Below are 25,337 nucleotides of genomic sequence, written 5' to 3'. Positions count from 1 at the left end.
AAAGCAATGTCACACAAACTTGCACAAGTCTAGTTAGTTTCACCACCCAACCAAGAGGTTTATGTTCGAATGCACTGCAATTTGTCTGGTGCCAGTATCTAAAAAAATCTGAAGCGTTTCATCCAGAAGAATTAGCCCTACACAACCACTGCGTTTAAACAAGCAATAGAGACAAACGCAGTGTAACAGCCAAAATCGACTCACGCCAAGACCGACACACGAACCAAAAAGACTAATACCTTTTTACATGTATGTTTTAAAATGCTTTCAAAATTTCATCATATAAAAAGATTCAGTGCCTTTTCTCTTATCCAAGTTTCCTATTTAACCTTTCCACAAAGCTAAATAAAACCATATGCTTGGGCCGAGTCTGTGGACCACATGTGGCTAGAGCAGAAGAATGTAAAAAAAGCTCCAGACTTTGATCTAGTGCTAATTAATGCAGATCTTTCTAAACCAGATTTATCACACAACGCTATTGCATAGAACAGAGACCGAACTGATAAATCCCTGAGGTATGCGCGAGTATAAGATAAAAGTAAAGATGGGAATCAGCAAGTGTAAGACTTTAAGACCGGTATCCTTTTTTTATAATAGGGAAATATTTTATGCAATGCAATGAAACGGACTTGATATAAAGGCAAAGATGGGTAAACATATCAACAAAGTTGGTTTCAGGGAGAAAGTTTAATAAATGCATGCATCCGTCGCATTCCCACAGACTACTGTAAACTTCAGTTTGTGAGTTACATTTCCTGTGCCTATACATCCACCCATACCGCAACTCCTGGGTGGTGTCCATGTAAATCCAGGTAGTAAAAATGGCAAATGGACTTTTAAGTATGACGTTTCCCATCTTGATAAAAACACTTTTCTCTGGATAGCCGCAAAGTTAACATCTCTTTTCATCGTTAATATTTGACGAGGTGGTGATTTTGTATGAATTCTTACGAAGTAAATCATATAAATATTAGAAAAAAGGATCATAAAGCCCCACCCCTAACTTCCCCTAAACCCAAGCAGATTGTACTAAAATGTATGAATGCAATTGTAAGAATTCAAGCTACTTCTTCTTAAAATAATAACGAATTGCGATATGTCCTAGAAAAATAATATAGTCTTGATCATCCCTGCATGGATCTTTCTCCCGCTTTTACCTGGCAGGAGTTATAAGTACAGGTAGAACAAAAAAATCACATATGATTCCCGCAAACACCCCAAGCTCAGCGAGAGCAAGGAATGCCAACCATCACACACACACACACACGGAGGGGTTGAAAACGTGTGATGTTTTGTTAACGATGGTCGACATTCCCGGATTGGTCGGTCTTCACCTCCAGGGCACTTTGGATATCATGCGCAGTCATGTTTCCTGAGAGACCTGCCCACTCCCTGATGTTTATATAAGCATAAGCAAAGCAAAACAATAGGATGCTTCCAATTTTACAATGGCGAGAGCTGCCAATCCCAAATGGTGTCTCAGCTTTCCGTGCGGTTAGAAATTGGATTCATCCTTGTTGCATTTTTCTTTGAAATTTTCCACTGCTGGATGGACCGGCACTGCTGAGAGAAAAGATGTGGTTTTATTAAACATGGAAGAGCTGCTCCAAAACATGTCTAATAAGCTGAGGAACATGAACAGAGCTCAGAAGAACTTAGCGCTAATGGACCCTCTCTGTCAGCGAGAGTTTATAAATCTCCTGCAGTTTCTCACAGACTTTTTATTGGTCCACGCTATCGGTGTCTATCATCTCATCCATAACCTTTCTTCAACCCATTGCTGTTTGTTTAGGATTAGTTGGCGTTGATTGCAAGCCGTCAAACTTCTGTAGGACCAACAGGAAGTCTGCAGGAAGACACGAGGCATTCGACCTCAGGCTTTGCCATTTCCTTCTGTGGAAAATGACCTGATGTTTTGCGGTTTCCAATTTTAAGAATTTTCAAGAATTTTAACATGTTTTTTAACTTAACGTTAGCGGAGCAAATGTCATGGGTTCATAGCTTTGCTTTTGATAAAAGAGTATGCCAATGTATATAATGCAAGTAAGCAATAATTGACGACGGGCTGTTGAATTATTCAAAATAATGCACACCCAAGGTGGTAATGCGGCACAACGCCACTGTCGCCACATTATTTTCCAATAATTTAAGGGGCCAGAGTCAGTTATTCCGCTTATACCACAGTTACCACAAGCATTGCTCTGGTGGTTATTTTAAGACATTTTAAAGTCAGGTGTGCGTTATAAAGTATTCCACAGGCCCGTGGTATAACATAAATGTAATTTGGACCAGTAGGCATCACCCAACTCCATAGCAACGTGCTGCGTCCCTCGGAATGCCATAGCAACCGCACAGCAATGCCCTGGCAACCACCCAAGCATTGTAGCAGTGAGGTCTGCATGGGAAAGCACCACAAAAAAATCAAGTTACTGTATTTATTATATACAGTAATTACTGAAGGGTGATTTACTGCAAGCAATTTTGTGCTCCAACAGGCCATGTTTCATCACTAAGCCTTTGCTTTTAGTCAAAACACACGCACACACACACACGCACACACGCACACACACACAGACACACACACACACACACACACACACACACACACACAGGTTTTTATGTTCCTTTATTTTAGGGCACATTAACCGCATATTGTTTAAAGCTGTCGTCTTTGAGACATTCAAAGTCAGAGAGTGGCACATGATGCACCAAAGCTCATGGTTCATGATAGATGATGGATTGATGGATGGATGGATGGATGGATGGATGGATGGATGGACAGATAACATTAGAAAAAGTCAGTCAGACAGACAGACAGACAGACAGACAGACAGACAGACAGACAGACAGACAGACAGACAGACAGACAGACAGAGATAGATGATGGATGGATTGATGGATGGATGGATGGATGGATGGATGGATGGATAGATAGCATTAGAAAAAAGTCAGAGAGAGACAGGCAGGCAGGCAGGCAGGCAGCCAGGCAGACAGAGATAGATGATGGATGGATGGATGGATAGATAGCATTAGAAAAAATCAGAGACAGACAGACAGACAGACAGACAGACAGACAGACAGACAGACAGATAGATAGATAGCTTTAGAAGAAAAGTCAGACAGAGACAGACAGGCAGGCAGACAGAGATGGATGGATGGATGGATGGATGGATGGATGGATGGATGGATGGATGGATGGATGGATGGATGGATGGATGGATGGATGGATGGATGGATGGATGGATGGATGGATGGATGGATTGATGGATGGATGGATGGATAGCATTAGAAAAAAGTCAGACAGAGACAGACAGGCAGGCAGCCAGGCAGACAGAGATGGATGATGGATGGATGGATAGATGGATGGATGGATGGATGGATAACATTAGAAAAAAGTCAGGCAGACAGACAGGCAGACAGACAGACAGACAGACAGACAGATAGAGAGATAGCATTAGAGGAAAAGTCAGACAGAGACAGACAGGCAGGCAGACAGAGATTGATGATGGATGGATGAATGGATGGATAGATAGCATTAGAAAAAAGTCAGACAGACAGACAGACAGACAGGCAGACAGACAGACAGACAGACAGACAGACAGACAGACAGACAGACAGATAGATAGATAGATAGATAGATAGATAGATAGATAGATAGATAGATAGATAGATAGATAGATAGATAGATAGATAGATAGATAGCATTAGAAAAAAGTCAGACAGAGACACACAGGCAGGCAGGCAGACAGGCAGACAGAGATGGATGATGTATGGATGGATGTATGGATGGATGGATGGATGAATGGATGGATGGATAGCATTAGAAAAAAGTCAGTCAGACAGACAGACAGACAGACAGACAGACAGATAGATAGATAGATAGATAGATAGATAGATAGATAGATAGATAGATAGATAGATAGATAGATAGATAGATAGATAGATAGATAGCATTAGATAAAAAGTCAGACAGAGACAGGCAGGGAGGCAGACAGAGATAGATGATGGATGGATGGAAGGATGGATGGATGGATAGCATTAGAAAAAAATCCGACAGACAGACAGACAGACAGACAGACAGACAGACAGACAGACAGACAGATAGATAGCATTAGAAGAAAAGTCAGACAGAGACAGACAGGCAGGCAGACAGAGATAGATGATGGATGGATGGATAGCATTAGAAGAAAAGTCAGACAGAGGCAGGCAGGCAGGCAGACAGACAGACAGACAGAGATTGATGATGGATGGATGAATGGATGGATAGATAGCATTAGAAAAAAATTAAGACAGAGACAGACAGGCAGGCAGACAAACAGAGATAGATGATGGATGGATGGATGGATGGATGGATGGATGGACAGATGGATGGATAGATAGCATTAGAAAAAAAGTCAGACAGAGACAGGCAGGGAGGCAGACAGAGATAGATGATGGATGGATGGAAGGATGGATGGATGGATGGATGGATGGATGGATGGATGGATGGATGGATGGATGGACAGATGGATGGATAGATAGCATTAGAAAAAAAGTCAGACAGAGACAGGCAGGGAGGCAGACAGAGATAGATGATGGATGGATGGAAGGATGGATGGATGGATGGATGGATGGAGAGCATTAGAAAAAAATCCGACAGACAGACAGACAGATAGCATTAGAAGAAAAGTCAGACAGAGACATTTATTTTATTTTCGGCTGAACTGTTTAAGGGGGCAACACATCTAACCCCCCACTCCCCTAATAACTAATCAGAGTGCAAAAAGCAGGCAGAAGAAAGAGACAGATGCTTACTGGAATGCATTCAATGAGGCAGATGAAGAGAATTAGAAAGTATGAAGAGCGAAGCCAGAACACGAGCATCATCGCATGATGCACACACATGCAGCATATTTCAGATACCAAACTCTGTTCCTATCCAAAGTCCACCAGTAAATGTTTTAATTCTAAAGAACTGACCATTTGAACAAAAAGTGCCATGTGTCACTATCATAACATGATGTTGGCCACGTGGGACGGATTATTCTGCGATCCTGCCACTGTCCGCTACAACCCAGCGCCACTTTTGTTTTGATAGGCTCCTCTGTCCAAGTGTCAAGGCCATTAAAACTTTAACGTGGCAGGCTCCTGCCAGTCTCAACGCGAGACTTTAAAGGGTGCTCTGTAAGACATCTCTAATTGAGGTGGATGGGCTTTGGCGAGTCAGGCACGCTGGGTCCATACAGAGACTTGTCATCAGTTACAAAAAGGTCAGGAGGAAAGAGAGTCTGCAGCACGCATCCAAAGTCAATAGCGGGTCGATTGGCATAACCGAAATATTTCCATGCTCGCTCTCAAAGCGCTTCTCACTTACGGCAAAGTCCAATATGTTGACTATGGTCATTACTCTAAATTTAGCCAGATGCGCCCCGGTTTTCCACTGAGATATCCAAATCGGGAAAATCAAGCCAGGAGTATTCTAAGAATGGAGAATAAGATATATTTCATTCGCCCTGGCTGTAACCAGCATCTATTTGAAGAATGCAGCAGATTGAATCACTTCTGGCAATATGTATTTGCCATAGCTATAATTTTAAAGGCCTGTAGATGCTTATACAGCTACTAAGCAAGTAGGAATGAGGACTGTAACTAGTGTGGAACAGCAATAGGGGATTTATGGAGTCAGTGGGTCAGGCACAAAGCAACCTTGCCCTAAAATGCCATTAACAGCATTAACCCTTAGAGTATGAACTACCATACTTCTCTAAATAGTGACTATAATATGATAGTATACTATATACTGTGCATGAAGCAAATTCTGTTTACCATTAGATATTTTACACTTATATTAATATATTAAATATATATATATATATATATATATATATATATATATATATATATATATATATATATATATATATATATATATATATATATATATATATATATATATATATATATATATATATATATATATATATATATATGCTTGCTACATTAGGAAATATAAGTGATGAATTATTTAAAAATTATTTAAAATTATTATTTATAATTTTTAAATCATTTTTAAATAATTTAGCACTTATATTTCCTAATGTAGCAAGTGTTGAAATTGCACGCATAGGGCATCTTTGATCCAAGTATAGGATAGCAATAATAGCCAACATTTGAATAATTAGTGATACAAAGATATAATTGACCCCGGCCGGAAACTGCCACAGGCCAATCGTAACTAGGCACGCGAGGTCTGTAAAGCTTTCGAGCGAGGGAAACATGCCGGAGCGTTGTGCATTTGTTTATTTATGTAAATCTGATACCTGGTATCCTTACCGTGGGTTTACACCAGCCGCGTTTGAGGCGTCAAAATTGCATCTACAGCGCCTAGTTTGCCGCTTGAACAGTTTGAGTTTACTCACTTCATTCACGCGTGAAAGCTGTGCGCAAAATTCTATTCATCAAGACATTAACGCGGAAATTCGCGTCATGGGAGGGGCTTCTGCGACTCCACTCGCTTTCTGTAATCATGTCACTACTAGAGCGAGCTCCTGATTGGTTAACGTGGCACGTTTTTCCGGCAAAGTTCAAATTTTTCAACTCGCGCGTTTGCCATGGCAATGCTTAAGTTGAGCCATTCGCGCAAACTAGAATTGCGAATGAGGCGGAATCACGTTTACCGCGCCGAACTAAACGCCTCATTGGTTGCTGCGAGACCTCTAGACGCGCGTCAACGCGTCTTCACATTGACTTAACATTGAAATCACTCGCGCTTGATGCCTCTACCACAGCTGGTGTGAACGCAGCATAAGAGTATGGACGGGGTGGTGGATTTTTTCCCTTCCCAAAACGTAAAACCCAAGTGGAGAAATCCCTAGTCCCTAGTTTTAATGCATTTTATCAAAACTTTCAGAATACAAATAAGTAAGCAAAAAATGTGATGTCTTAGATGTTATATCATCACGAGGTATATGAAGGTACAAAGTTGTCATTGGGGTTGTAGAAAAAGGAACAGCCAACAACAATTGATCTGATATGTAAGATCCAAGGGCAGCAATGTGATTAGAGGACTAATTTAGGAAACCTAAAGGGGCGTGTACACCAAAGCGTTTAAACGCGGCTGAAATGCCAAGCGGACGCTGACAGTAGGCGCTTGCCAGCTTTTTTCAGCCGAGCACTTTGGTTGCTATGATACCTCTGCTTTGTTTATCAGTCGTTGAACGATATTCTGGTTGGTTGTTTTGATATTTGTCACACCCCTCCTCCACCGTGATTGGACGGGCGAGTGAGAAGTGACATTGACGAGCTGAGCGTTTCACCCAAAGCTGAGCGCGGAAAACCGCAGAGTGCCAGCGTTCATCGCGGACAAAACCTGCCAGCTGCTGTTGTTTTTGAAAAGCACGGTGCTTCCATTGGAAACAACTGAAAACATACGCAGACCACCGGCGTAAATGCCTTGGTGTGCACGTCCCCTAAGGGAGGTTGGAAAAAGCTAAGCTATTTTGCTGGTCTTAACTGGAACAAGATGGTTTTCCAGGAAGGTCCAGCTGGTCTCATAGCCTGGCCAACCTGATGTCACCTGGTCTCCAACACTCCTAAAAATTAAAGTGCTTCACGATGCCACAGAGGAACCATTTTTGGCTGAATGGTTACCTAGAGTACCTTTAACATCTGAAGAACCTTTCTGTTCACTGCAGGTTCTTTAGATTGATATAAAAATGTAAGAAAGAATTGGTTCTTTGAGGAACCAAAAATGGTTCTTCTGTAGCATCGCTGTGAAGAACCTTCTAAGAGTGTAGGGAAACCAGATGACAAGTGCAGCAAATCCTTTTAAAAACCATAAGACCATTCACAACCAGTAAACCAGCTTGAGATGGTTTAAGCTGTTGTTCTCTTTCTCAGCAGGACAGAGAAACTGTAAGGAGCCATGTCAGGCCTGTTTGTTATTTTTCACCTCACCTACTGCTGTTCGGGACATTTGAACCCTGTGAGAATATATTTCCAATACTGGGTTTTCCTTCTAAAAGGTACATTTGTGCCGCAACCTCGCCGTACCTCCAGTGCACTGGCTCTTAATCCCCAGAACAATTCACAAGCATCTTTACAATCGCATCAGGAATGCTAAAGCAGCTAATAATGCTGGTAAAAAGCGTGCCCATGTATATTTTCACACTTGCCAAGGATTGGCTCTCAGATGCAAAGGAACTCTGAAATAAGCAGATACCTGTATGTGAAACACGGGTTGCTAAAACGCAATCTTCTTGGGGAAGATGACATAGTACGCGCTTAACTGCTATAGACACATTCAACAAACAAACCTAAGTGCGTATCCACAGCTTTCTAAACTCTCGCCGTTTTATTTTCCTCACTAGCGCATGCGAGGTTCTCGGACCCGGACTCCTGGAGTGATTGTGAAAACAGACGCTGTTGATCGTGTTGGATTATGTACTAACGCGTGCAACTTGTCAACGACTATGACATAATAACGGCAATGCGTGAATGTTTGAGAAGTGAGGATGGTTGCAATTTTATTAAGCTGACAAAGGGTTTACTCATTTCCGTAACATTGCGGCATGCCGAGTCCATGAGGGATAGCAGTTTTCCCTGGCTGTCTTCTAAACGTCTGTGTTATCTCAGATCTCAACTGTCTTTGTACACAGGTGCAGGTTTTCTCCATACAGATTCCATTGCTCTCTTTCAAATATACAGATTGAGGATAAGAACAAGAACTGTTTTTTGGGCAGATATTGATACTTCCCTGAGAAGACAATGTTTTCCTATTTTTCTAAAATAGATTTGATTTAACAATGTAAATGAATAAACGCATTTTAGAATGACACGAGGGTTCATTGTTTTGGGGGTCAATCATACCTTTAAATGGGACATTTAAGATTTCAAATAAAACTTCCCCGGAGTACTTATGTGGAGTTTTAGCTCAAAATACCATTTAGATAATTTATTACAGCATGTTAAATTGACACTTTGTATACGTTAGCAAAACTGTGCCGTTTTGGGTGTGTCCTTTTATATGCAAATGTGATCTCTGCACAAAATGGCAGAGCCTTGGCTGTATAGTGCAGATTAAGGGGGCGGTATAATCCCCTTCTGACATCACAAGGGAAGCTAAATTTCAATGAGCTCTTTTTCAACATGCTTGCAGAGAATGGTTTACCAAAACAAGTTACTGGATTGTTCTTTTTTACATTTTCTAGGTTGATAGAAGCACTGGGGTCCCAATTATAGCACTGAAACATGGAAAAAGTCAGATTTTTATGATATGTTCCCTTTAAAGGGCACATATTATGCAAAATCCACTTTTATAGGATGCTTGGACATAAACGTGTGTTGGCAGTGTGTGAACACAACCACCCTTTTCAATCCTTATTAAACCAAAGCAGTCTCATTAGACATGCCGTTTTGATTCTCAATGTGACGTGACATTGATAAAGCCCCGCCCAAGCCACTGACTGAAAGTCCTGCATTGCAATAGTTTCTGCCCTCAGCGAGTTGTACGCTGTCTGCCATATCTCAATAATGAGATACTATTATCTCAGACTGTATTCACAGGAATCATATCTATTTTAACTGAAAGCGCCCACTGTCACTTTTAATAAGGGAGCAAGGAGCAGTAGCTCATTTGCACTTAAAGGTACACACACACATTTCTTTGCTCCCACCCAAATAGGGGGATATTAGACATGCTATATTAAATGATCTGTGGGATACTTTGAGCTGAAACTTCACAGACACATTCTAGGCACACCTGAGACTCATATAAAATTTGGTAAAAATGTGCGTAACAGGTGGCTTTTAACTCTTGCCCCGCCAGCGTTTTTTTTTTTTAAGTTGCAAGGCAGCGCCAGCATTTTTCACGGTTTTCACAAAAGTTTAATGCCTTTCAGAAAATTTTCTTCATAAAATATGTAAACATACAATATATCAAATGAAAGACCCTCTGTTGAAAAAACAAACAAACAAACAAACAAACAAACAAACAAAAATTTCATCCTACCTTCATTTGTTTTCTTTTTATCACCTCTTAAATATATATTTTTTCAAAAATACCAAATTTTGAGCAAAAAGCTGAGAGATCAGATTCAGAGCGATCCTCAAAACTTACACACACATACAGCTGTTTTCCCTTGAACGGTACTTCCGGGTATTAAGTTGCGGAAGAGCGGATGGATAATAGCAGTATTGCGGAAAGACGGAAATACTCGTCATTGGCAGGGAAGCGTTTTCTCTTAATTGACAAGTTAACTCGTCAATGGCAGGGAAAGAGTTAATAACTGGCAGAAAAATTATTTAGCCAACAGAAAGGATGAATACAACAGAATGATAATGTCAAGGCTGTATTGGTAAGGTCCAGTTAAAGAAACATACAATATAATTATAAATTAAGATTTCTATATGATGATAATACATGCCTAACATGAAAAGTAAGAATTTGGGGCGAAGGCCAAAACAAAACAGAAATTTGAAGTAGGGGATTCCTATAAAACAGAGATAGGACAAAAATTTTTACAAAATAATGTAAGCTACCAGTGATGCGCGGGTACCGACCGCGACCTGAATATCATTAAAAATATTTCTGGATGACTCGTAACTGCGCTGCATCATTTCGGATCAACCCGTGCATCACTGTATGCTACAAATGCTATCTTGAAAGTTTATGCACATCCATAAACACCCGTGAGCCTGCATGTTATTCATATAAAAAAAATATATGTATGTATATGGGTGTATGTATATACATATATATGAGGATGCTCAATATAACAGATGTGTTATATAAGTAAATCTATTGCAAAAAGAAAAAGCATTTAAAAGTGAATCACAAACCCCAAAAAAAGAAAAAATACATGGGAACTTGCATTAAGTTTTATAAAGCCAAATAACAGATTGAGCTGGTTAGTAGCTAAACACGTAGGTGCTACCAAACAGCAGACTTTAGGAACGGTTTCAGCACAGTTCAAGCAGAAATAACTCTGGGTAACCATGCCAAGGACAAACAACAAACAACACTGAACGGGCACTAATAAGCAATCAGTTCACAGAGGAAAAGCCTGCTCTTGGTATGAGTTTGGACAGGGTACAAAACAGAGCTATCCTCGCTATATAGCTGCGCTAAGAAAACTTACTGTTTAAGAGCTACTAACCATAAAAATACTGTACAAGAAAGTGCACCACACGGATGATGATCCGAGCCAGAAAAGATCATTCTTTTGTTTTCCACTTAAATGTTGAGTAATAGCAAATCAGATGTTGTTTTAGCTTAGTCTCAGATCTTGATGTTGTGCAGCACACTTTGGATTAAGTCTCAACTGGGCTTGGGTCGAGCAGAGGGAAACAGACTCACGCTACTGAAAGAAAACGCTTTCGGTACAGGCTTGCCCTCAGCTGACCCCATTTTCATTCATGCCTCATAAAAAAGCTTTATTCGGCCTCATATGCGTGTGCTTGAATACTGATAACCATACAATAATCAAAGCATGTCAATTCTGGGCAGTCTTGATCAGATTCGATCTGGTCTGCTGGTTTAAAAAGGGTTTTGCATGGCTTGTCAATAATCTACTCTTTTAATAATAAAGGCGCTTCACGATGCCATAAAGAACCTTTAAAGGGGACATTTCACAAGACTTTTTTAAGATGTCAAATAAATCATTGGTGTCACCAGAGTATGCAAGTGAAGTTTTAGCTCAAAATACCATATAGATAATTTATTACAGCATAGTAAAATCACTTTGTGGGTGTGAGCAAAAATGTGCCGTTTTGAGTGTGTCCTTTAAAATGCAAATGAGCTGATCTCTGCACTAAATGGCAGTGCTGTGGTTGGATAGTGCAGATTAAGGGGCGGTATTATCCCCTTCTGACATCACAAGGGGTGACACATTTTAATGACCTATTTCTTCACATGCTTGCAGAGAATGGTTGACCAAAAGTTAGGTTGATCTTTTTCACATTTTCTAGATTGTTAGAAGCACTGGGGACACAATTGTAGTACTTAAACATGGAAAAAGTCAGAATTTCATGATGTGTCCTCTTTAATTCAATTTAAAGGGGCCATGGCACAAGACTTTTTTAAGATGTCAAATAAATCTTTGGTGTCCCCAGAGCACATATAAATACCATGTAAATAATTTATTAGAGCATGTTTAAATTGCCGCTTTGTATGTGTTTGCAAAAATGTGCCGTTTTGGGTGTGTCCTTTAAAATGCAAATGAGCTGATGAAATTCAAACACTGATCACAATGATGGTAATTTGATGCAATTAAAACTCAATTGTGCTTTTCTCTGCACTAAATTGCAGTGCTGTGGTTGGATAGTGCAGATTAAGGGGTGGTTTTATTATAATAAGAGCTCCTTATGACATCATAAGGAGAGCCAAATTTCAACGACCTATTTTTTCACGTGCTTGCAGAGAAGGGTGTACCAAAACTAAGTTACTGGGTTGATCTTTTTCACATTTTCTAGGTTGGTAGAAGCACTGGGAACCCAATCATAGCACTTACCCTAACGAAAATTAACCATGGTTTTATTGTGGTAAAAGTGTAGTAACCATGTTTTTTTGGTCTATTGATTGCTATCAGGAAAACCATGGTTTTACTACACTAACTATGGTTTAACTATGGTTTTTAAAAACCATGATTGTCAAAACCATGGTTATTTTGTAGTTACTATGGTTTTACTACAGTAACCATGGTTTTTTGGTTTTAACTGTAGTAAAACCATGGTTAATTTTCGTAAGGGTTAAACATGGAAAATGTCAGATTTTCATGGCATGGAACTATCCCTGTAATTTTAACCTTGGTCGATATTAAAGAAATCATGGTTATATTTTTCACAAAATGTACTTTATATTTTGTTAATGGTTTTACGTAGAAAACAGTATTTCACAAAAAATCACTTAAAGTCATAGTTCACCTAAAAATGAATATTCTGTCATAATTTTCTCACTCTCATCCTGTAACAATCCTCAATAAATTTCTTTGTTCTGATGAACAGGAAGAAGGATATTTTGAGAAATGTTTGTTATCAAACCAATCATAAGCCCAATTCACTCCCAAAGTAGAAAAAAAAAGAATACTATGAAAGTCAATGGGGGTCATGAACGGTTTGGTTACAAACATTCCTCAAAATATCTCTCTTCGTGTTCGTCAGAACAAATAAATTTATTGAGAATTGTAACAAAATGAGAGTGGGTCAATGATGACAGAATTTTCATTTTTGGGTGAACTATCCCTTTAAAGGTGCAGTGTGTAAATTATAGTGGCATCGGTGAGATTGTGAATTGCATCTAATGCCTTAGTCCACGGCTCACCCCTCACTTTTGAAACTCATAGAGAAGCTACATGTCATTGTCGGAGACAAAAAGTTTGTCCACTAAGGGCTTCTGTAGAAACATTGCAGCCCAAAATGGCGACGTCCATGTAAGGGGACCCTCTGTGTATGTAGATAAAAACGTCTTGGTCTAAAGTAATAAAAACATAATGGTTCATTATGAAAGGTCTTTATACACCCCTAATAATATAGTTATGTATAATTTAATTGTATTTCTGTCAAGAGATCCTCCTAAAACTTACACACTACACCTTTAAGCTGGGTTTTCACAGGCAGGCTCACATATATACAACTAGTCAACATTTGAAGACAAGACATACTAAGACAAGAACAGGTATTGTCCAAAAGCTTTTGATCCACTTCAAACACCGACGAGTGTACTACAGGCCTGAATACGTAATTGTTAATATACCGATTACTGATGGTTCTTCATTATTAAATTCGTCCTTTCAGGTGAGCTCATAGATTCAAATGATCACAACACTTCAGGCATCGGTCTGCATGATGTCAGCTTCTTCTGAGCACAGTGTGGACCTCATTGCTTCTGGGTTGCCTGTCTAATAGCCTCTTTCGCAGAAATAATTGCCGTATAGGCCGTACTGATGAAATACATACTTTTGCATTTAAACGTGTTTCTTTTAAAGCCTTCATTAAAGCATCCAGAGCTTGGCAATCCGTTTAAGTATGTGTCAAACGCTTTGTTGCCAGTATTACAGAGACCGAGCGCCAGACTCGAGACGTGCAAAGCAGAATTGGGTTGCATAGGAACTGAATTCCTCCCGTGGACTCATGTGGTGAAAATGTGAAAAAGCGTTTAGATGTGAGGCTCAGTGAGCAGGTCTTTATGATTTTCCTCTTTTTTAAATCGGGAACACCGCGTCTTTGTTAACAACAGATTCTGCTCATTTGTAAGCTGTAAGCTTTATTACATTTGCTTTGTCCGGTGTAAATGTTCATCGTGAGATCCATGTCCTGGGACTTAAGTTCTGACTTTCTTCCCTGTGGGAAACGGCATAAATCTGTCTAATATGATCAGTTCTCATAAAAGCGATGCCATAGAAGAACCATGTTTGGTTCTCCAAGAACCATTCGGTTCTTAAAATAACTATTTTGGACGTTAAAGGAGTCATGAAGATCTGACTTTTTTCATGTTTACGTGCTATAATTGAGTCCCCAGTGCTTCTATCAACCTAGTAAATGTGAAAAAGATCAACCCAGTGACTTAGTTTTGGTAAACCATTCTCTGCAAGCATGCGAAAAAATAGCTCATTGAAATGTGGCTCCCCTTGTGACATCAGAAGGGGAGAATACCACCCCTTAATCTGCACTATCCAACCAGGCCATTTAGTGCAGAGATCAGCTCATTTGCATTTAAAAGGACACACCCAAAAACGGCACATTTTTGCTCACACCTACTGGAAATTTTAACATGCTGTAATAAATTATCTGGTATTTTGAGTTAAAACTTCAAATATGTACTCTAGGGGCACCAAAAATTTATTTGACATCTTAAAAAAGTCTTGTGAAATGTCCCCTTTAACTCAAAGGTTTTAAAGGGATAGTTCACCCCAAAATTAAAATTTTGTCATCATTTACTCACCCTCAGGTTGTTACAAACCTGTAAACATTTCTTTGTTCTGATGAACAGGAACATATTTCAAGGAATGTTTGTAACCAAATCGTTCGTGAGCACCATTCACTTCCATAGTATTCTTATTTCCTACTATGCTAAATCTACTAAATCTTTTTTTTTCAGTCCAAAAATGAAAATTCTGTCATCATTTACTCACCCTCATGTTGTTTCTTTCGTCTGTTAAACATGAAAAGAAGATATTTGGATGAATGATGGTTAGCACATTACCCATTGACTTTCATAGTAGGATAAACAAATAAAGCATATTAAGAAATCTTATGTCTGAACTTACTGTAATGTTTTAGGTAGTTACAGCTTCTCTTTTGCTCATAAAGTTCTTCTTTTGTGGATATGGTCCCAAAGCCATTGAAATCCACCAGACAAGTGTTTAATTTGGCTCTTACAATCTTACAGTCCTTCCTTCCTGTCTGTAAAATTCTTTGTATGGATCTCTTCAAAGTTTAATACTCTTGTATGACATTCTGTATTTGGAAATCCAGAACAAAAGTACTGCTCTTTTGGTTTAACAGATCACCATATAACCATATTTCTGACTTCTAGTGGAAAAAGCGGTTTACACTTTACTTTAACCACAACCCAATAAATATGAAAATGAAAGGAAACCGGTTTTCAGCATGATCTGGTCTCAGTCAAGCCAGAACTGTTTGGCACGAAAGAGATTAGGTTCTTGCACTTCCAGAAATAAAATATGCCATATGAAAACTGTGGGTTCTGGAAATTTGCAGATTTTTTGCATGTCTTACCCTTAAATACCACAACATTTCCTTTTGAGAAATATAATGTGCTATTGGGATATAATCATCTAAACGATTAAGTATAAGCCAGACAAAATTAAATGAGTTGTAAGTTGCTGGGTGTCCCGTGTTTTAACCAAAACACATTTAAATGGTCTACAGGCAATCATTGTATTAACGTATGGATTTGTGGGTTGTGTTCCCATGAATTATGGCTTTTGTGTAAACAGAGCTAATAAGATGCTGTCTCGTGTCATTATATGATGGAAAAGCAATTTATATAAAGAACAGGTCAGCGTTTGTCAGACATTCGCAGAATAATGCAAACGTTTTTATATGTGAACGCAAACCAGGAGCGGCTAATTGTGATTTACATGACTTGTATTGGTCGATTTGTACAAATAATGCCTTTCCTTTTTGCTGGGCTCAGCGATACGTAATGAAACGAAAGCATTTATAAGAAGTAATTACTGAACTACTTGGCCTCGGTCTGTCAGACATAGACAAGCCCTAATAGGCCACTTCTTGCATTTTACTGCCCACAAAACAGCTTAATAAACAGTAGCAACCCATATCGCCTGCTGGGAGAGCTTGGCTTTGGAAAAGCGGCCAGCCAGGAACAAACCTTGAACCATCAAACGCCACTGTACCTGCCCGCGGCAGGTCTTCCCGTGTGTCACCCTTAACGCAAACACGTGGCGCGTCTCGCCTCACAGTTCTTTTTATTAGACTTAATGGTGTGAGCGATTGAACGGTTAATGGCGCAGCTGTGGCAGGAGAAGTCCTCGTGAAATGGCCGTAAAATGCAAAATGTAAAATTTATAATAAGACCGAACCACTGAAAGGAAAGTTGTGGAAACTAGTTACAAACCGGATGGTTGTTAAAAACGGTTGTCTTACTTGCTATTCTTGTCTGCCTTTGTGTGAAAGGAAACAGCTTTCAAATCTCAAGAGTTAAACAGAGAATACAAGCAAACATCAGCTGAGACAATTACTAAACCAAACACAGCTACTGAAAATAACTTTGGATGGTCAAAGCACATTAGATATTGGTGGTGCATCTAATATTGTATCTTCTTGCTTTAGTTTTTAAATTTCATGGGTGATTTTATAATTGCAGGTACATTTGGTGTCCAAAGTCATTCATTATAATTTTTTCAAATGCTTATATTTTTTAATCATTGTTATGGATCACAAGATGTTATAGGCCATAACAATATAATATTTTCTGTGTCTTAGCTGAAAAAGTATTTCTCTGAGTATGACTGTTAGTTCTGTTACATACTGTAAACACTGTACCTTACTATAACATCACTGTAATAAAAATAGATTTGTTGGTTCAACTTAAAGGGGACATTTCACAAGACCTTTTTTAAGATGTCAAATAAATCTTTGTTTTTCCCAGTGGTACGTATGTGAAGTTTAAGCTCAATATACTGTATAGATAATTTATTATAACATGTTTAAATTGCCACTTTGTATGTGTGAGCAAAAATGTGTCGTTTTTGGGTGTGTCCTTTTAAATGCAAATGAGTTGATGATGCAAACACTGATCGCCATAATGGTGGTTTGTTGAAATTAAAATCAATTGTTCTCACTCTCTCTCTCTCTCTCTCTCTCTCTCACTAAATGGCAGTGCTGTGGTTGGATAGTGCAGATTATGGTGTTGTATTATTATAATAAGATCCCCTTCTGACATCACAAGGGAAGTCAAATTTTAATTTGTTAATTAAACTAAAAACTATTAGTTAACTCAAAAAAGGTATAAAAATTGTTGTGTCAACTAATTTGAATTAACTCAAAATTTTAAGGGCAACCAGGTATGATACTTTTACTGTTACTTTTTTATTTATTTTTCTACAGTGTTGGTAACAGAGTTTGTCAGTAAAAATTCCAAAAACAAAAAAATCATGATTTTAAGCTATATAAATATTATATTGTTATTGCCTGTAACATCTTGTGATCCATGATAATTAAAAATATATTTTTTAAATTATTAAATTATTATTAAAGTGCACCTATTTCGTTGCTAAAAACAATGCTTTTTGTTATTTTGTTATTTGTTGTTATGTATTTGGTATAATACAATGTGTTCACGCGGTTTATGGTAAAAAAACACATTATTTTCCAAATACCGCACATTTTTATAGCTCCAGATATACTGCTCTCCTCAAACGCATTGATTTTGTACAAAACTCATTGATTTGAAAAGTGCCGTGTCCCTGATTCGCCAGCTAATCTGTACATTGTGATTGCCTGAATACCTCTGACATCAGCCGGAAATGTGACGCTTCTTACCATGTTTGAAAGATTCGCTCACAATGCAATGCTAACAGGAGTTAACTTACAGGCTGTGAGTCCAAGCGGGAGGAATTATGATAATGTCGGTCTTGTCTACGTCAACAGGCTGAGGAAGTAATCTACAATCCGTGTGTTTGTTGTAGTCCAAGAAAAGAGATTTACATTGGAGACGATAACTCGCGTCATTGATTACTTTGGGGTTTGTACCGTTTGCATTTCGTTAACATAAAACACACTTACACACCAAAGGAAATGTAAAATCATGAATCGAAGGATACTTGTTCTTTAACCATTTGAGAAAAAAGCAGAAAAAAATATGACTTTGCACACTAAATATACCTGATTTTATACAGGGTTCCCATACCTTAGTTAACTTCAAATTTAAGGACCTTTCATGGACTTTCCAGGTCCAATACCCTCAAAATCAAGGACTAAATGTTGGGACACATTTCAAGTGAGAGCAAGGTTATATCATGTTACCTTTTAAGATACATTTTTACAGTTCCCTTTTGAGGGAACTCGCGCTGCGTCACTGCGGTGACACTTTGGGGACGCCTCCAGGGGTAAGTGCGTCTGAATGTGTATATCAAATTCAACCAATGGTGAGGATTAACGACAAAGACAGGGTGACGCGGGAGCCAGAAGGTATATCGCTATTTGAAAAATTGCAAAAGACTGTGTTACAGGGACGCAGGAAGTATGGCAAGGGAGATGCAGCGTCTCGTTCCCTTCTCAGGGAACAACAGTTACATACGTAACCTGAGACATTTTCATGTGTCAAACATAACTATCCAAAAAAGCATTTTGGTATGAATCAACATTGGCATACAGAAGATATAAGCATTTAAGTGAACAGTTTAGCACATGTGCTTAAAACTACACAGGAAATAATATGGAATTTTATTCCAGAAAGCTTCTGGCATAAAATAGATTCAAGCACTTTCAATGATCTGTATCTATGTATGTATATTTTCAAAAACTTCCCGGGGCCTTGAATTTTACCCCCCAGAAACTTTCAAGGATTTCAAGGACCCATGGGAACACTGTTATATAATCAACCTCATGCTTGTCATGAAAACAATACAAATGTAACCCATGCACAATTTTTACAACCTTATGTCTTTTCTTTGACTAGTGCAACTATAGAATCCTAACATCTGTTGGACAGTGAAACCTCTGGAAACACCAGACAACCAATTAAAGTCATGCGTAATGTCTACCTGGTTTGACTTTAATACTAACGTGCAATTACGCAATACATGATAATGGCATATTACAGTAATTATGTCAATAAAATGACTAAGCAGAATGCCACCTGTACCTTCCAGATTACATGCTGGCCTGTAAGGTTGGATTACTGTTGCAAAAACCACAGCACCGAACCCATTACTCATCTGTTGTTTCTAAAACACGTCAAGAATGGATGAGTTTGCCTTTTTTGGGAATGCAGTTGGCTCAGTTTAATTAAATGTTACGTGCATTGTTTGTGTAGCTGTACATTAGCGGTCAGCAGAGAGTGATGAAGCGTCTGCTTATCTCCTGCAACACAGCACAATACCTCGAGAACCAAAATCGTCCGTTATGGAGCTTTTACAATCCATCAACAGATACAAAGAGTACAAAGACTTCCTCACAGATTTATAGTCCAAACATGCATCTTGAACAGTCAAGTAAACTGGGCCAGGACATCCACACATACATTTCCTGGTGATGCTGAAAGAAATGCCCTTTAAATAAGAGTAATGTTGTTTGAGGGCCTATTTGTCGTAGTCAGACATTCCTCTAGGAAACCAGAGACACCGGGAAACCCACGAAGGCAGATTGCAGAAACCGTTGTACAATAGTTCACATTCAATTCAATGCAAATTTATTTGATTTACATTGTATCGAAGCAGCTTTAAGTGAATAAGTACAAGCAAATAAAAAATGAAAAGGAGGTATAAAAATATACTGAATATCATTATATTCATAGTGTTATGAACATCCATGTGATAACTCAGCAGCTGGGCTCGTCCCTTTTTGACCCAACCCTGGGTGGAAAATAACCCAATATTTTGCCAACGTGGTGCCCACCAAAGCACATTTTATTAATAGTCTCAATTGTAATATTTATGGCTTGGCTTGGTATACGTATGTTAACATTTTAAACAATACGAAAACATATCAACAAGTAAAAATAAAATCAACAAGTAAAACAAAAAAGTTTTGAGTAGAATATATCAAAAAGTAGCCCTCCAGATTTATCTATTGTGGTAGCCCTTGCCAACAAAAAGGTTGGAGACCCCTGGTGTAGGATATACAGTAAGTGAATGTAGTTTATGACATCACACCAGTGGTGTAGTGCAGGGTATACGCAGGTATACGGAGTATACCCACCTCTTAATTTGATGGCATGGGGTATACCCACTTCTACTGGGGGCATAAACTAAGAGTATACCCACTTCTCCAGACACCACTACACCACTTCATCACACTATTTATTACTGTGTTAAGCTTCTGTTGTATGAATTTTTCCTGGAAACGTGCTTTACGTTGTACGTAATGTTTACGCAAATTTTACTCTATATGGTACTTTTAAATAGCTATGCAGTTTTTTATAATTTTTTAACGATTTTTTTAGTTAATATGTATGTATGTAAACTTGCATTCAGCCAAAAAGACCAAATGAAAGAATCTGTGCATTATTCGTATTAAATTGGTTTTTACCTTCTCCTCTCGAAAAGTCGACACAGTAACGTCATTAAACTTTCTAACAATTTTAAGAAAATCAAGGAAATTCTCCAATTAAATTTTTTTAACAAATTGTGTTTACTACGGAGCTGCTTGTGGACCGTAAGTTTGCGAAACCATGGGGATGGATTGCGAAAGCGTGTCAACGGTTAAAGAATTTGTGGGTACTGATTTCAAAAACGGTTTACAGTTACAAATTTGAGAGCACGGATTGTTTACTCGTGCGTACGGTTTATTAATCTCGTCAATTAAGAGAAAACATTTGCATAAAAAGTGTTCCTGATGAATTTTTATGTTTATCTGCAATACTGCGATATTCACTAGATGGCGCACTTACCCAATTAATAAAAAACTGAAGCAAAAAAACGTTATTTACTAATTTTAAACTCTGTGTATGTTTTGATAATCATTTTGAATCTGATGTCTAACAAAATTCAATTTGCAAAATGCAATTATTTTAGATTTTTGCTAAAAATATATTTTTAAAGAAAAATATAAAAAATGAAGAGTTTATAAGCAGAGAAACAAATTAGACAGGGTGAAAGTTTTTTGTTTATTGTTTATTTGAAAGCAGAAAATGTAATATATTTGTATGTTAATATATTTTTATAAGAAAATTTTCCTTGAAGGCATTTTTATTAAACTTTTGTGAAAATCAAAAAAATGATGGCAACTTTTCAAAAAATGGCTGGCGGGGAATGACTTTATAATCTGTGAGTACGGTTTATAAAGCGAGGGGACGAATTACAAAACCATGATCACGGATTTGCGAATCTTGTTTTCTCCAAGGATTGACCTGCCGGGCTCCGTACATTTGTAATGTAATATGGTCAAACAAAATTTTTGTGCATTTTATTGTAATTCATTCTTTTCTGTTCTCTTGTAAATACGTACAGACCGTTTGATTGATGCCACCGAGACAAATATCTGTTTTCAGTTACTCGTTTATTTTTTCTCCAGCTCTTTGTGTGGCATTGCGTTTTGGCCGCGATCCTGGATTTTCCTTGTGGATAGAAAACTTTCTGCATATAGCCTGACACTTTAAATTACAGCAAGTACTTATTCTCAGGCATGCCTATATGTATTAACAAATCCGCAGAAAATATGAAATATGAATGTTATGCTTCTTAGTTTGTAGTTGCTTGGTTTGTATTTTTCACAGGACGAGAGCTTTTGGTTTCCTCATTACTTCTACATTGTTCAACCCTCATATCATGATGAGGCAAGGCATCAGAGAGAAGCTACAGCCTTTTTGGTCAGAACATCAAACAACGCTGGCACTCTCATGACCAGCCAATGCAATTAACTCCTGATTGTCAGAGTCATCCAAAGCCTTATTACACGTAATCTCAACTAATGTTGCAAGCATAGAGATCCCAATATCTTCCCTTTGTCCCCCGTGAGCCGATATAAGAATGGAGCAGGTAAGACTTTACTGTTTACTGCCATGTGCTCTTGCGCACACAGATCTGAGATATCCAGTAAGCCACCGATTTCGGGACAGAGAAGGCAGAACATTATTGGCATCCGCCCTGGTCGATAGTTATCGCTGTGTGCGCAAGCTTTACATGCAGAACACCTTCGAAAATGCTTGTTTAAGGGAGCCGGTCTGTGTTTGTGGTGCGTAATGGAACTGAAACAAAGAAATTATCCATTTCAATAAGTACTTCTGGCTGCTACACACACCATAAAACTTTTCCTGTGTTGAGGGAGATCTCTGGGGAAATAAGATGGGATATCCGTTTGTCAGAGAGTTTATTTTAATGGTGCGGTCAGCTGTTGCATGCTGAGGAACATCTTAAAATAGAGACCCTTAAAGAGCCCTACGTATACAGCGGATAAAATAAGTATTGAACACGTCACCACTTTTCTCAGTTAACATATTTCTATAGGTGCTATTAACATGAAATTTTCATCAGATGGTCATGCAATCTAGCCTGGTAATACCATCCTCTGCTATTTTGCTTCGCTTCATAGACAGAGTCTGGCTGGGCATAATTGACAATCGTTTTCCTTCTCGTGGGAGGGGCTTGTCTGAAGTTTAAAATCATTGGTCTAAACGTAAGCCAATCACACGTAACATTTGGATATGATGTGCTTTATGCCCCGGATCAGCCGCATCGAATCTCTGCTGTAAAATACACGTATGATGTGAAAACAAACCCCATCGAGCGAAATACCTGAGTTAACATGGCTATGAACGACTTTTGCAGATTATTTAAAGTAAATCGGGCCAGAGCTAGTTGAACACTATCCTTACGGTGTCTTTCCACTCACGTCTAACGGGAGGAACGCCCCTCTCTCCTCTCAAACTCTTCCACCAGACAACCATAACCATATGTAAATTAAATCTCCCTACCTTATTTTCTGGTTAATCAGGAATGTCACCAAAGAATGCTTGCCCACGCGTCCTCCACCATCAACTGTGAACAATATAATTCCCTTCCATGATTTCTCGATCGTTGTGCACGTCAAGCTGTGCTGCACACAGTTTCTCGCTGACGATCGGTAAAGTTGATAAATTAAACTTTTCCAAAAACTTGTCGGGAGCAGGGCAACAACATAATCTCCATTCAAATGTTTAACAAACACTTTTCTTGTTCGGGTTTAAGTTGGCAAGTGCCGGTTCTCCACAACAGAGCTTCCTGTGTCTCCATGTCCACAACAAACTACAACCGTGATTCGGCGTTTAGCGTCTACGTCACGGCTCTCAGCCCGCCCTCTGTTCGTTGATTGGACGGTCGTTTTGAGACCGGTGGAAAACGGTTTGAATGGGAGGTATCTCAGACTGAGTACAGAAGCGTAATGAAATTTAGCGGAAGTACGAAGTCTGACGTAGTCAGGCTACATGCAATCCACACATTAAAAGAAATCAAAGCACAGATGTCCATAAATTAAGTTTTGTGAGTAACACTACTTGAAGGACTGTTCATAAGACTGTCATTAAGTGTCATTCGTTCAATTGTGTGTTACCATTGATACAAATTAAATTTGTCAATAAAATGTCATTAAGTGTTAATACTCTGTCATATAGTTTTATAACAGCGTCATGAATATTTTTCTTGACCTCAACTACAGTGGTACAAATATAATTTGTCATTAAAATGTCTTTAAGTGTTAATACTCTGTCAAATAATTTTATAACAGCGTCATGAATATTTTTCTTGACCTCAACTACAGTGGTACAAATTTAATTTGTCATTAAAATGTCTTTAAGTGTTAATACTCTGTCAAATAATTTTATAACAGCATCATGAATATTTTTCTTGACCTCAACTACAGTGGTACAAATATAATTTGTCATTAAAATGTATTTAAGTGTTAATACTCTCTTAAATAGTTTTATAACAGCATCATGAATATTTTTCTTGACCTCGACTACAGTGGTACAAAAATAATTTGTCATTAAAATGTCATTAAGTGTTAATACTCTGTCATATAGTTTTATAACAGCATCATGAATATTTTTCTTGACCTCGACTACAGTGATGCAAATATAATTTGTAATTAAAATGTCTTTAAGTGTTAATACTCTGTCAAATAATTTTATAACAGCGTCATGAATATGTTTCTTGACCTCAACTACAGTGGTACAAATATAATTTGTCATTAAAATGTCTTTAAGTGTGAATACTCTGTCAAATAATTTTATAACAGCGTCATAAATATTTTTCTTGGCCTCAATTACAGTGCTACAAATGAAATTTGTCAATAAAATGTCATTAAGTGTTAATACTCTGTCATATAGTTTTATAACAGCATCATGAATATTTTTCTTGACCTCAACTACAGTGCTACAAATATAATTTGTCATTAAAATGTCTTTAAGTGTTAATACTCTGTCAAATAATTTTATAACAGCGTCATAAATATTTTTCTTGACCTCAACTACAGTGCTACAAATATAATTTGTCATTAAAATGTCTTTAAGTGTTAATACTCTGTCAAATAATTTTATAACAGCATCATGAATATTTTTCTTGACCTCAACTACAGTGGTACAAATTTAATTTGTCATTAAAATGTCTTTAAGTGTTAATACTCTGTCAAATAATTTTATAACAGCATCATGAATATTTTTCTTGACCTCAACTACAGTGGTACAAATATAATTTGTCATTAAAATGTATTTAAGTGTTAATACTCTGTCATATAGTTTTATAACAGCATCATGAATATTTTTCTTGACCTCGACTACAGTGGTACAAATATAATTTGTCATTAAAATGTCATTAAGTGTTAATACTCCATCATATAGTTTTATAACAACATCATGAATATTTTTCTTGACCTCAACTACAGTGGTACAAATATAATTTGTCATTAAAATGTCTTTAAGTGTTAATACTCTGTCAAATAATTTTATAACAGCGTCATGAATATGTTTCTTGACCTCAACTACAGTGGTACAAATATAATTTGTCATTAAAATGTCTTTAAGTGTTAATACTCTGTCAAATAATTTTATAACAGCGTCATAAATATTTTTCTTGGCCTCAATTACAGTGCTACAAATGAAATTTGTCAATAAAATGTCATTAAGTGTTAATACTCTGTCATATAGTTTTATAACAGCATCATGAATATTTTTCTTGACCTCA

The 25,337-nt window shown here is 37.9% G+C and overlaps 1 protein-coding gene and 1 long non-coding RNA gene across 3 annotated transcripts in view; one reads left to right on the top strand and one right to left on the bottom strand.

Annotated features, from left to right (window-relative positions):
- Window positions 1–25,337, top strand: part of fabp7b (fatty acid binding protein 7, brain, b) — a 425,484-nt gene that overhangs the window by 173,022 nt on the left and 227,125 nt on the right. The gene's annotated exons all lie outside the window — the stretch shown is intronic.
- The window catches only part of LOC129429324 (uncharacterized), a 170,457-nt gene continuing 145,121 nt past the window's right edge, over window positions 2–25,337 (bottom strand). The window contains exon 8 of one of the 2 annotated variants that reach the window (XR_012358722.1): window positions 2–1,563. This is a non-coding gene — a long non-coding RNA (uncharacterized lncRNA). The remainder of the gene's footprint in view (window positions 1,564–25,337) is intronic. The other variant, XR_012358723.1, reaches the window with a different exon arrangement.

The sequence above is a fragment of the Misgurnus anguillicaudatus genome, chromosome 18 (assembly GCF_027580225.2).
Source record: "Misgurnus anguillicaudatus chromosome 18, ASM2758022v2, whole genome shotgun sequence".
Lineage (NCBI taxonomy): Eukaryota > Metazoa > Chordata > Actinopteri > Cypriniformes > Cobitidae > Misgurnus > Misgurnus anguillicaudatus.
The sequence above is the reverse complement of the archived record's forward strand: the minus strand, read 5'-3'. Positions and strand labels throughout refer to the sequence as shown.